The sequence below is a fragment of the Monodon monoceros genome, unplaced genomic scaffold (genome assembly GCF_005190385.1).
Source record: "Monodon monoceros isolate NGI ecotype Baffin Bay Population unplaced genomic scaffold, NGI_Narwhal_1 Super_Scaffold_16, whole genome shotgun sequence".
Classification (NCBI taxonomy): domain Eukaryota; kingdom Metazoa; phylum Chordata; class Mammalia; order Artiodactyla; family Monodontidae; genus Monodon; species Monodon monoceros.
The window spans coordinates 91,516,419-91,529,073 of record NW_021703772.1 but is presented as its reverse complement, the minus strand read 5'-3'; positions in this window follow the sequence as shown (position 1 = coordinate 91,529,073).

The window sequence follows — 12,655 nt, the reverse complement described above, 5'->3', positions numbered from 1 at the left end:
ACTGGAAAAGTCACAAATATGTGGAAATTAAACAACATGATACTGAACAACCAAAGGGTCAAAGAAGAAATTGAAAGAGATCAAAAAGTATCTTGAGGGCTTCCCTGGTGGTGCAGTGGTTGAGAGTCCACCTGCCAATGCAGGGGATGCAGGTTTGTGCCCCGATCCAGAAGGATCCCACATGCTGCAGAGCGGCTGGGCCCATGAGCCATGGCTGCTGAGCCTGCGCGTCCAGAGCCTATGCTCCATAACGGGAGAGGCCACAACAGTGAGAGGCCCACGTACCGCAAAAAAAATAAATAAATAAAGTATCTTGAGACAAATGAAAATGGAAATACAACGTATCAAACTTACGGGATTCAGCAAAAGCAGTTCTAAGAGGGAAGTTCATAGCAATAAACACCCAGATTAGTAAACAAGAAAGAGCTCAAACAACCTAAATTTACACCTCAAGGAAACAGAAAAGAGGATCAAATAAAGCTCAAAGTTAGTAGAAGGAAGGAAATAATAAAGGTCACAATGGAATTAAATGAAATGGAGTCTTAAAAGACAACAGTTAACAGAAAATCTGAACAGACCAATTACTAGTAAGGAGATTGAATCAATAATCAAAATCCTCCCAACACACTAAAGTCCAGGACCAAATGGCTTCATCTGGGGAATTCTATCAAAAATTTAAAGAACTGATGCCAATCCTCCTCAAACTCTTCCAAAAAATAGAAAAGGAGAAGAAACTTCTAAACTCATTTGATGAGGCAGGACTAGCCTGATACTAAACCAAGAACACTACAAGAAAAGAAAACTACAGGTTAATATCCCTGATTAATGGCGATGCAAAAATCCTCAATAAAATATTAGCAAGCTGAATTTTCAAATACATTAAAATGGATAATACACCATGATCAAGTGAATTTATCCAAGGGATGCAAGGTTGGTTCAACATCCATAAATCAATCAATGTGATATACCACATTATCAAAACAAAGGATAAAATTACATATGATCACCTCAATGGAAGCAGAAAAAGCATTTGGCAAAATTCAACCTCCATTTATGATAAAAACTCTCAAAAACCTTGGTATAGAGGGATTGTACCTCAACATAATACAGACATATTTGAGAAGGCCACAGCTAACATCTTACTTAATATTAAAAACTGAAAGCTTCTCCTCTATGATCAGGAACAGACAAGGATGTCTACTCTGGCCACTTTTATTCAACATAGTATTGGAAGCCCTAGCCAGAGAAATTAGGGAAAAAAACGGGGGGGGGGGGGGAAAGCCATCCAAATTGGAAAGGAAGAAATAAAAATACACTATTTACAGATGACATGATATTATATATAGAAAACCCTAAAGACTATACCAAAAAACTGTTAGAATTAATAAATTAATTTAGAGAATGCAGTATGAATATATTTTAAAAATTGGTTGTGTTTCCATACCCTAATAACAAACCATCAGAAAGAGACATTAAGAAAATAATCCAATTTTCAATTGCAAAAAAAATAAAATAAAATACCTAGTAATAAATTTAAACAAGGAAGTGAAAGATATTTACACTGAATAACGTGACACTGATGAAAGAAACTGAAGAAAAATAAATGCAAAAATATTCCATGCTCATGGATTGGAAGAATGAATATTGTTAGATTGTGCATACTACCTAAAGAAATATACAGACTCAGTGCAATTCCCATCAAAATTCAAATGGCATTTTTCACAGAAATAGAACAACAATCCTAAAATTTTTATGCAATGACAAAAGACCTCAAATAGCCAAAGGAATCTTGAGAAAGGACAATGAAGCTGATGACATCATACTTTCTGATTTCAAACTATATTACAAAGCTTTAGTAATCAAAAAAGTATGGTATTGGTATGGAATAGACATATACATCAACGGAAACAAATAGAGAATGCAGAAATAACCCACACATATATGGGCAATTAATTGATTATGAAGGAGCCAAAAATATACAGTGGGGAAAAGGATAGTCTCTTCAAATAAATGGTGCTGGAAAACTGGACAGCCACATACAAAAGATTTAAATGGAGCCCCCATTTTATATCATACACAAAAATTAACTCAAATTGGACTAAAGACTTGGACACAGACCTGAAACGATAAGACTCCTAGGAGAAAACAAAGGTGATAAGCTTCTTGACATTGCTCTTGGTGATAGTTTTGGATCTCACATCAAAAGCAAAGGCAACAAGAGCAAAAAATAAACAACTGGAACTGTATCAAATTCCAAAGCTTCTGCACAGCAAAGGAAACCATCAACAAAATGAAAAAGCAATCTCCCAAACAGGAGAAAATATTTGCAAAGCATATAACTGAGAAGGAATTAAAATCTAATATATTTAAGGAATTCATACAACCCAATGGCAAAAATCCAAACAATTCTATTAAAAAATGCGGAGAGGATCTGAATTTTTTTTTTCCAAAGAAGACATACAGGTACATGAAAAGTGCTCAATATCACTAATCAACAGGGAAATGCTAATCAAAACCGCAATGACATATCATCTCACACCTATTAGAATGGCTTTTATTAAAAAGACAAGAAATAGCAAGTGTTAGTGAGGATGTGGGAAAAAAGGGAACCCTTGTGCACTGTTGGTGGGAATGTAAACTGGTGCAGCCACTATGGAAAAGAGTATGAGGTTCTTCAAAAAATTAAAAATAGAACTACCATATGATCCAGAAATTCAATAGCTGGGTATTTATCTGAAGGAAATGAGACACTAACTCAAAAAGCTATCTGTACCCCATTTTTACTTCAGTACTAGTTATAATAGCCAAGACATGGAACCAACCTAAGTTGTTCCCTCCATCAACAGATCAATGGATCAAGAAAATGTAATATCTATAAAATGGAATATTATTCTGTCATAAAATAGAAGGAAATTCTGCCATTTATGAGAGCATGGATGGACCTTGAGGGCATTTTGCTAAGTGAAAGAAATCAGAGAAGGACAAATACCATATGATCTCATATGTGTAATCTTAAAAAAAATCATAGAACAGCTTGGTGGTTACCAGAGTTGGGAGGTACGGATTGTAGGGGGTCACTAAAATGGGTAAAAACATCAAAAGTTACAAACTTCCAGTTAGAAAATAAATAAGTCCTAGAGATGTAATCCAGAGCATGGTAACCATAGTTAAGAATATACTATTATATATATAAATTTGTTAAGAGATTAAATTATTAAAAGTTCTCATCACAAGAGGGCAGACAGCAGAAGCAGGAAGAACTACAATCCTGCAGCCTGTGGAACAAAAACCACATTCACAAAAAGACAGACAAAATGAAATGGCAGAGGGCTATGTACCAGATGAAGGAAAAAGATAAAATCCCAGAAAAACAACTAAATGAAGTGGAGATAGGCAACCTTCCAGAAAAAGAATTCAGAATAATGATAGTGAAGATGATCCAGGACTTCGGAAAAAGAATGGAGGCAAAGATCCAGAAGATGCAAGAAGTGTTTAACAAAGACCTAGAAGAATTAAAGAACAAACAAACAGAGATGAACAATACAATAACTGAAATGAAAACTACACTAGAAGGAATCAATAGCAGAATAACTGAGGCAGAAGAACGGATAAGTGACCTGGAAGACAGAATGGTGGAATTCACTGCTGCGGAACAGAATAAAGAAAAAAAGAATGAAGAGAAATGAAGACAGTTTAAGAGACCTCTGGGAAAACATTAAATGCAACAACATTTGCATTATAGGGGTCCCAGAAGGAGGAGAGAGAGAGAAAGGACCTGAGAAAAATATTGGAAGAGATTATAGTCGAAACTTCCTTAACATGGGAAATGAAATAGCCACCCAAGTCCAGGAAGTGCAGAGAGTCCCGTACAGGATAAACCCAAGGAGAAACACGCTGAGACACATAGTAATAAACATGGGACAAATTAAACACAAACAAAAATTACTGAAAGCAGCAAGGGAAAAACGACAAATAACATACAAGGGAACGCCCATAAGGTTGACAGCTAATTTCTCAGCAGAAACTCTACAAACCAGAAGGCAGTGGCATGATAAAATGATGAAACCGAATAACCTACAACCAAGATTACTCTACCCAGCAAGGATCTCATTCAGATTCGATGTAGAAATCAAAAGCTTTACAGACAAGCAAAAGCTAAGAGAATTCAACACCACCAAAACAACTCTACAACAAATGCTAATGGAACTTCAATAAGTGGGAAACACAAGAGAAGAAAAGGACCTACAAAAACAAACCCAAAACAATTAAGAAAATGGTCATAGGAACATACATATTGATAATTACCTTAAATGTGAATGGATTAAATGCTCCAACAAAAAGACACAGGCTTGCTGAATGGATACAAAAACAAGACCCATATATATGCTGTCTACAAGAGACCCACTTCAGACCTAGGGATACATACAGACTGAAAGTGAGGGTATGGAGAAAGATATTCCATGCAAATGGACATCAAAAGAAAGCTAGAGTAGCAATACTCATATCAGATAAAATAGACTTTAAAATAAAGAATGTTACAAGAGACAAGGAAGGACACTATGTAATGATCAAGGGATCAATCCAAGAAGAAGATATAACAATTATAAATATATATGCACCCAACATAGGAGCACCTCAATACATAAGGCAACTGCTAACAGCTGTAAAAGAGGAAATCGACAGTAACACAAAAATAGTGGGGGATTTTAACACCTCACTTACACCAATGCACAGATCATCCAAAATGAAAATAAATAAGGAAACACAAGCTTTAAATGACACAATAGACCAGATAGACTTAATTGATATTTGTAGGACATTCCATCCCAAAACAGCAGATTACACTTTCTTCTCAAGTGCACACAGAACATTCTCCAGGATAGATCACATTTTGGGTCACAAATCAAGCCTCAGTAAATTTAAGAAAATTGAAATCGTATCAAGCATCTTTTCTGACCACAATGCTATGAGATTAGAAATGAATTACAGGTGAAAAAAAGGTAAAAAACACAAACACATGGAGGCTAAACAATACATTACTAAAAAACTAAGAGATCACTGAAGAAAACAAAGAGGAAATCAAAAAATAACTAGAGACAAATGAAACCTACTGGATGCAGCAAAAGCAGTTCTAAGAGGGAAGTTAATAGCTATACAAGCCTACCTCAAGAAACAAGAAACATCTCAAATAAATAATCTAACCTTACACCTAAATGAACTAGAGAAAGAAGAACAAACAAAACCCAAAGTTAGCAGAAGGAGAGAAATCATAAAGATCAGAGCAGAAATAAATGAAATAGAAACAAAGAAAACAATAGCAAACATCAGTAAAACTAACAGCTGGTTCTTTGATAAGATAAACAAAATTGATAAACCATTAGCCAGACTCACCAGGAAAAAGAGGGAAAGGACTCAAATCAATAAAATTAGAAATGAAAAAGGAGAAGTTACAACAGACACCGCAGAAATACAAAGCATCCTAGGAGACTACTACAAGCAACTCTATGCCAATAAATGGACAACCTGGAAGAAATGGACAAATTCTTAGAAAGGTAGAACCTTCTAAGACTGAACCAGGAAGAAATAGAAAATATGAACAGACCAATCACAAGTAATGAAATTGAAACTGTGATTAAAAATCTTCCAACAAACAAAAGTCCAAGACCAGATCGCTTCACAGGTGAATTCTATCAAACATTTAGAAGACAGCTAACACCCATCCTTCTCAAACTCTTCCAGAAACTTGTAAAGGAAGGAACACTCCCAAACTCATTCTATGAGGCCACTACCACCCTGATAACAAAACCAGATAAGATACTACAAAAAAAGAAAATTAAAGAAAAATATCACTGATGAATATAGATGCAAAAATCCTCAACAAAATACTAGCAAACAGAATCCAACAACACATTAAAAGGATCATACACCATGATCAAGTGGGATTTATCCCAGGGATGCAAGGATTCTTCAATATACACAAGTCAATCAATGTGATACACCATATTACCAAATTGAAGAATAAAAACCATATGATCATCTCAATAGATGCAGAAAAAGCTTTTGACAAAATTCAGCATTTTATTTATGATAAAAACTGTCCAGAAAATGGGCATAGAGGGAGCCTACCTCAACATAATAAAGGCCATATATGACAAACCAAAGCAAACATCATTCTCAATGGTGAAAAACTGAAAGCATTTCCTCTAAGACCAGGAACAAGACATGGATGGCCACTCTCGCCACTATTATTCAACATAGTTTTGGAAGTCCTAGCCACAGCAATCAGAGAAGAAAAGGAAATAAAAGGAATACAAATTTGAAAAGAACTAAAACTGTCACTGTTCACAGGTGACATGATACTATACATAGAGAATCCTAAAGATGCCACCAGAAAACTACTAGAGCTAATCAATGAATTTGGTAAAGTTGCAGGACACAAAGTTAATGCACAAATCTCTTGCAGTCCTATACACTAATGATGAAAAATCTGAAAGAGAAATTAAGGAAACATTCCCATTTACCACTGCAACAAAAAGAATAAAATACCTAGGAATAAACCTACCTAGGGAGACCAAAGACCTGTATGCAGAAAACTGTAAGACACTGATGAAAGAAGTTAAAGATGATACCAACAGGGCTTCCCTGGTGGCCCAGTGGTTGAGAGCCCGCCTGCTGATGCAGGGGACATGGGTTCGTGCCCCAGTCTGGGAAGATCCCGCATGCCGTGGAGTGGCTGGGCCCGTGAGCCATGGCCACTGAGCCTGTGCATCCGGAGCCTGTGCTCTGCAATGGGAGAGGCTACAACAGTGAGAGGCCCGTGTAGTGAAAAAAAAAAAAAAAAAGATGATACCAACAGATGGAGAGATATACCATGTTCTTGGATTGGAAGAATCAATATTGTGAAAATGACTATACTGCCCAAAGCAATCTACAGATTCAGTGCAATCCCTATCAAATTACCAATGGCATTTTTTACAGAACTAGAACAAAAAATCTTAAAATTTGTATGGAGACACAAAAGACCCCGAATAGCCGAGGCATTCTTGAGGGAAAAAAACGGAGCTGGAGGAATCAGACTCCCTGACTTCAGACTATACTACAAAGGTACAGTAATCAAGATAGTATGGTACTGCCACAAAAACAGAAATATAGAGCAATGGAACAGGATAGAAAGCCCAGAGATAAACCCGTGCACCTATGGTCAACTAATCTATAACAGAGGAGGCAAAGATATACAATGGAGAAAAGGCAGTCTCTTCAATAAGCGGTGCTGGGAAAACTGGAGAGCTACATGTAAAAGAGTGAAATTAGAACGCTCCCTAACACCATGCACAAAAATAAACTCAAAATGGATTAGAGACCTAAATGTAAGACTGGACCCTATAAAGCTCTTAGAGGAAAACATAGGAAGAACACTCTTGGACATAAATCACAGCAAGATCTTTTTTGATCCACCTCCTAGAGTAATGGAAATAAAAACAAAAATACACAAATGGGACCTAATGAAACTTCAAAGCTTTTGCACAGCAAAGGAAACCATGAACAAGATGAAAAGCCAACCCTCAGAATGGGAGAAAATATTTGCAAATGAATCAACGGACAAAGGATTAATCTCTAAAATATATAAACAGCTCATGCAGCTCAATATCAAAAAAACATGCAACCCAATCCAAAAATGGGCAGAAGACCTAAATAGACGTTTCTCCAAAGAAGACATACAGATGGCCAAGAGGCACATGAAAAGCTGTTCAACATCACTAATTATTAGAGAAATGCAAATCAAAACTCCAATGAGGTATCACCTCACACCAGTTAGAATGGGCATCATCAGAAAATCTACAAACAACAAATGCTGGAGAGGGTGTGGAGAAAAGGGAACCCTCTTGCACTGTTGGTGGGAATGTAAACTGATACAGCCACTATGGAGAACAGTATGGAAGTTCCTTGAAAAACTAAAAATAGAATTACCATATGATCCAGCAATCCCACTACTGGGCATATACCCAGAGAAAACCACAATTCAAAAAGACACATGTACCCCAATGTTCACTGCAGCACTATTTACAATAGCCAGGTCATGGAAGCAACCGAAATGCCCATCGACAGACGAATGGATAAAGAAGATGTAGTACATATATACAATGGAATATTACTCAGCCATAAAAAGGAATGAAATTGGGTCATTTTTTGAGACGTCGATGGATCTAGAGACTGTCATACAGAGTGAAGTAAGTCAGAAATAGAAAAACAAATATCGTATATTAACGCATATATGTGGAACCTAGCAAAATGTGACAGATGAACCAGTTTGCAGGGCAGAATTGAGACACAGATGTAGAGAACAAACGTATGGACACCAAGGGGTGAAAGCCACGGGGGGATGGGGGTGGTGGTGTGACGAATTGGGCGATTGGGATTGACATGTATACACTGATGTGTATAAAATTGATGACTAATACCTGCAGTATTAAAAAAAAAAGTTCTCATCACAAGAAAATAACTTGTAACTATATTTGGTAGTGCATAATAACTAAACTTATTGCCGTGATCACTTCACAATATATACATATATTGAATCATTATGTTGTATACCTGAAGTTAACCTAATGTTATCTGTGAATTTTATCTCAATTAAGAACAAAAAAGAAAAATGTAGGAAAAACTAAAATTACTAGTATGTACTAATAGTTCTGTTACCATTTACTAACTATAAGATTAATAATGTGATTTTAGGGGGCAGAATAGGATGACATGGAGTTCGCCTCTCCCCACAGTTACATCAAGAATACATGTACAAATTTAACAGTTCTCACAGAGCACCTGCTGAACACTAGCAGGGGACCTTGGACACCTAAATGGACAAGAAAAATCCCCACACAACCTGCTAGGATGAAAGGAAGAAAAGAAGAAAAAAGGAAATGGGACAGGACCTGCACCCCTGGTGTGGGGAGCTGAAGGACAGGAGAGGTTCCCCCTCTGAGGGAAGCCCCCTCAGTGGCAGGGAGATCAACTGGGACAGAAAGGAAGCTTTGGGGGCTCAAAGGAGAGCACAGCATCTGGTCTGTGGCAGGCAGGACAGAAAAAAACCTACACAGATGGTACATGCTGCGACCCTGCATGCCCCAGCCTGAGTCATGTGTCTGCTGGTACAGAAGGGGGCTGGGTACTGGAACATGGGGTTTGGAGAGCGGACCCAGGAAGGGGACAGCTGTTGGCTGTGAAGAAACATAGTGAAGGGATGGGAGTAAGGAGCTCCACAACTGGGAATGTTAGTGGAAGAAGCCCAGGCCACCATAGAAGCAGGGTGTCATTGTTGAGTGGTGCATAAGAGGCGGGGCCGCCATTGCAGCCCCCTTCCCCATGCACCAGCTCCTGCCTCCGTGGGCACTAGGAGGGACATGTGCCTGAGCAGGTTCACCTGCCCTGCCCACCAATGCCTCCTCTGGACCCACCAGGCCCAGTGGGCTCATGCGCCTCGCCCATCATCACCTCCACCCCGACCCGTCACTGCCGCTGCCCCCGCCTGCCTGGGCAGCTGTGTGTGCTCTAGGGAAGCCTAGAGAAGCAGATGCTCTAGGGAAGCAGATACTCTAGAGAAGCGGATGCTCATGGGAGGAACACAGGCAGAGGTGGGGCTGAAACCACAGCTGAAAACCAGGGGCCATGTAATGAAGGAAGAAGAGCTGAAATCTCTCCTCGTGGCTGCAGAAACCACCAACATACACCCCTGATGCTGCTTTGTAAACTCAGTGCTTGTGGAGTATCTGAACGGACGAGTGCTCCCACAGCTGACATGGGTGTAGCTTTAGCAGCTGTGGGCTTTGTGGGCATGTACATGCAGGGATTTGACCAGGCCAGAATCTGAGTTGCCTCCATAGCTCCCACAGCAGGTCCACGTACACAGTTCCTGCAGTTCTGGGACCTGACTTTGGTGGATCTGTGCTGGTGGCCTGGTGAAAACAATGCCTGAGAGACACCAGGGCCAATTCATCAATTCATACCCATGATTAAGGTGGGGCGGAGAGCAGTTCCAACAACAGTGTAATTTGTGAGCCAGCACAATGAGTGAAAAGTGACACAACAGAGTATACTCACAGGTGAACAGCTCCAGAGGAGGAAAACTCAGTGGCTTCTCTCCCAGTGGGAGTGTTCCAATCCCACCTAGCTCACACCACAGATCAGAAACACAGCTCAGAAAGAGATCAGAAACACAGCTCAGAAAGAGATCTGGGGGCTTCTACTCCACCAACTAGGGAGTACACCCTGCCCCTGACAGCAGTAACAGCCACCGAGCAAAGGGGAGGCCCCGCTTAATATCCACTGCAGGCTTAGGTCACCACAACAACTGTCACATCTCCTATCAAGGGGATAATGGCCAGCATACACTGAAGAAAGAGGCAGCAGACATCCATTCTAAAAACAGCCTTTGCTGGGTTTCCCTGGTGGCGCAGTGGTTGAGAATCCGCCTGCCAAAGCAGGGGACATGGGTTCGAGCCCTGGTCTGGGAGGATCCCACGTGCCACGGAGCAACTGAACCCGTGCACCACAGCTGCTGAAGCTTGTGCCTAGAGCCTGTGCTCCGCAACAAGAGAAGCCACCGCAGCGAGAAGCCCGCTCACCGCAATTAGAGAAGGCCTGCGCGCAGCAGCAAAGACTCAGTGCAGCCAAAAATAAGTAAAATAAATAAATTTTAAAAAATAATAATAAATAAATAAAAATAAAAACAGCCCTTGCATCAAAAAATATTAAACATGCAGACACTATACAGGGATGTTTCCACATTAAAATAGCCGTCCAAGACAGTGTGAGGGTCAGGCATCAGGAGGAAGAACCCCCAGAGCATTTGGCTTTGAAGGCCAGTGGGGCCTGAGTCCAGGAGCTCCACACTCAGGGAGAAACAGAGACTCCACCCTTAGAGTGTGCACACAAGACCTCACGTGCACTGGGATCCAGCACAAAGCAAGACGTCCATGTGAACCAGGGCTAGACCTGACTAGGGGTCTGGGAGGGTCTGCTGGGGAGGCAGCAGTTGGCCATAACTCACTGTTGGGGCAAGGACACTGGTGGCAGAGGCTCCAGAGAATATTGATCAGCGTGAACTCTCCTGGAGGTCCCCATTTTGGACCAAGACCAGGCCCCACCCAACAGCCTACAGGCTCCACAGCTGGAACGCCCAGGCCAGCGAGACAGGAACACAGCCCCACCTATCAGCAGACAGACTGGCTAAAGCCATACTGAGCTCACAGCTACCTCAAAAAACACCCCTTGACACAGCCCCACCCGTCAGAGGGGCAGGACACAGCTCCACCCACGAGAGGGCAGGTGCCAGTCCCTCCCACTAGGAAGCCTGCACAAGCCCCTGGGCCAACCTCACCCACCAGGGGGCAGACACCAGAAGCAAGAAGAACTACAATCCTGCAGCCTGTGGAAAGGAGAACACAAACACAGAAAGTTAGGAGCTAGAAGGAGCTAGAAGATTTAAAGAACAAACAGAGATGAACAATATAATAACTGAAATGAAAAATACACTAGAAGGAATCAATAGCAGAATAACTGAGGCAGAAGAATGAATAAGTGAGCTGGAAGATGGAATGGTGCAAATCACTGCCACAGAACAGAGAGAAGAAAAAATAATGAAAAGAAATGAGGACAATCTCAGAGACCTTTGAGACAATATTAAGTTCACCAACATCCACATTACAGGGGTCCCAGAAGGAGAAGAGAAAGAGAAAGGGCCTGAGAAAATATCTGAAGATATTACAGCCGAAAACTTCTCTAACATGGGAAAGGAAACACTCAAATCCAGGAAGCGCAGAGTCCCATACAGGACGAACCCAAGGAGGAACATGCCAAGATACATATTAATCTAACTGACAAAAATTAAAGACAAAGAAAAAATATTAAAAGCAACAAATAATGTACAAGGGAATCCCCATAAGGTTGTCAGTTGATTTTTCAGCAGAAACTCTGCAGGTCAGAAGGGAGTGACATGATAATATTTAAAATGATGAAAGGGAAAAACCTACAACCAAGAATACTCTACCCAGCAAGGCTCTCATTGAGATTCAACCAAGAAATTAAAAGCTTTACAGACAAGCAAAAGCTAAGAGAATTCAGCACCACTAAGCCAGCTTTACAACAAATGCTAAAGGAACTTCTAGGTGGGAAAGTGACTAGCAGCTTAAAACAACCTTGTACATATATAGACTGCTATATCAAAACCTCAAGGGAATAGAAAACCAAAAAACTACAAGAGATACACACAAAAAAGAAAAAGCAACCCAAACACAACACCAAAGATAGTCAGCAAATCACAGGAGAAGATAACAAAAGAGGAAGGGAAGAAAAAAGACCTACGAAAACAAACCCAAAACAGTTAAGAAAATGTCAGTAGGAACATACATATCAATAATTACCTTAAATGTACATGGATTAAATGCTCCAACCAAAAGACATAGACTGGCTGAATGGATACAAAAACAAAGACCCGTATATATGCTGCCTACAAAAGACCCACTTGAGACCTAGGGACACATACAGACTGAAAGTGAGGGGATGGAAAAGGATATTCCATGCAAATGGAAATCAGAAGAAAGCTGGAGTAGCAATACTCATACCAGAAAAAAAGACTTTAAAATAGACACTGTTACAAGAG